The sequence below is a fragment of the Lactuca sativa genome, chromosome 8 (assembly GCF_002870075.4).
Source record: "Lactuca sativa cultivar Salinas chromosome 8, Lsat_Salinas_v11, whole genome shotgun sequence".
Taxonomy (NCBI): domain Eukaryota; kingdom Viridiplantae; phylum Streptophyta; class Magnoliopsida; order Asterales; family Asteraceae; genus Lactuca; species Lactuca sativa.
In genome coordinates this window covers 249529766-249532169 of record NC_056630.2, presented here as the reverse complement: position 1 = coordinate 249532169, position 2404 = coordinate 249529766, and positions in this window count along the sequence as shown.

The following is a 2404-nucleotide window of genomic DNA, read 5'->3' as shown; positions in this document are numbered from 1 at the left end:
AGGGTTATACTACTTACTACTTTTAGTTTCAAGAAGCATACAAGGAGTCAGTTCATTCATAAGTCAATACTTATTACTACTAAAACATATACATGATATTACTATGAGAACATATACAACTATACTAGAAGGGAACATATACAACTATACTAAAAGGAGTACATATTCAACTATACTAGAAAGAGAACATATATAATGATACTAGAACAGAAACAATACATTACACATACTTGAATACATTTACATAAATGTGATCTACTGTATCGGAGCATGCCTTAAATGTCATGGCCCGAGTTGTAGCCAGAGTCTCTTGGAGGGAGATCGTGAGTTTGCGTATAGATCTATACTGGATTGACTATCCTACACCTTGTTGCTAGCTACAACCGGACCTGCAGGTCTGCGGGTGCCAAACGTCATACCTTTTTACGACCTACATTTGTCGTTGTTACCCAGTCGATAGTATGGTACAATTAATCACATGATACCTTGATATAAATCAAGTTTAAGGTAGTTAGTACGGCAGTAGTTCCTATAATACAACACTACAGTACTACATTAATTTACCCTTTACATATATTTAGTGATCTTTTCACTTAAACAATAATGTACAAACTATATTTTGATAATGATAGTTATACTTGGGAAAATTACACACGTTTACAAGAAGCAAACACACAAAACAGTTATGCCTTGGTAGAAGGCTACTTTTAGTAGAAAATATAGGATTTTCTAGGAGATCACAAACTTTTACAAACCTTACAAACATATATATACTTTTATTACAAATGATTACAGACTCTTACTTCAACATCACGTTCAAACATTTTGATACAAACACCGACACTAAATACTTATGAACTCACCAGCTTAATGTTGATAAACTCTTTCAAAATAACTTGTATTCTCAGGTCATTAGTAGACAGGTACCGAGACCAGCTTTTCAGAAGATGGAGCGCACTCAGGACTCATCTCTTTGTTTTGATTTACATTTTTGGTGTCTATAACTGTACAGAACATGCTTGTATTAAAATTATATATTTAATGCAATGGATGATGTTGTTTGCTTGTTTACTATTACTATGTTGTGATAGTTTACATGACGTCCTCCGCCCCAGAACGTTTCCGCCGTTCTTGGTTTTGGGGTGTGACAGATTGGTATCAGAGCATTGTTTATAGTGAATTGAGTATATCAACCCATAAAAGATATACTAACTATAAACCCATTTGGGATTAAAACACTCTGACCAAGAGTCTATACTTTAAATACAAAAATATTTAACTAAGTATACAAGTTTGCGTTCATAATAAAATCAGTGTCACATTGACAAGAACAAAAGTATTGCGATTGTTAGATATCACAAGTGAGCTCGGGGATGTATGGCCAGTCTTGGGAATGGCATAGCCTGATCAACTATGTTGGTCCGAGGAGTGATTAGGATATGCCCTAGAATGGTTGTGATATAGTAACAAGTCTAAAAACTTACCAACACTACTACAATAGGATCATTAGAACATAGCATAGGTTTAAAATACTATAGGAGTATTTTGTGTTACTTTAATCAATTATCTGAGAACTAAAAGGGTCATTATCAAATAGGTCAATAGTCGTTAAGTGGATACTTCAAGGTTGTATGAAATTAGGTGTTATAGTCTGAGACTCTGTAACCTTTGCTTCACCTCTTGTTCCTTGTTTGGTTGTGGTTTTGGAGTTAGGGCTACTTATTCGAAGGCCTTATCCTACTCTACTTTCATATAACTGGTATGCACTACACAAGTATTGACATGATTGATATGGATCATCTTATAATTATCTTAGTAGTACGTCTAATTTCATAAGATTCTTATATCCCCTTTCTCGCATAGATATCATGGCTGGATTTCATCATGGCGACCCATACTTTCCAAACGAAGGCAACGCAGGATGGCTCGAAGCAGAGTCCGATGATGAGCACCAAATCCCATTGGATGATCATCAAGCAGAAGGTTTCTCGGATGGATCTGACTCTGAGCCCGAAGTCAATAATCTACCTCCCGTAGGTCAAGCCCCAAACAACAATCCCCGACCAGCTTTTCTAGGTCCCACACCCTTGTGGGTAAACAACTTGAATCGCTGGAGCGACGAACAGGGTCAACCCTTACCTTACTTTGGGGACCGAAGCTTTTACAACATTAGCGAAGGTGGTTCTGCGGATAGACCTCTGCCCGTCATGGTCCGTAGAATTTCACGTAACGTTGAACAAGGTCGAGCAGCCCTCGACCGGGTCATGGAAATTGATGCCAACTCAGGCATTAACACCGTCCGCATTCGACATCTGGAAGAAGCACTCGAAGGGACGAGGAAAACCAATGACGCACTATGACAACAATTGACCACCGAAGTCGCAGAACTTCGAGTTTGCCAAAG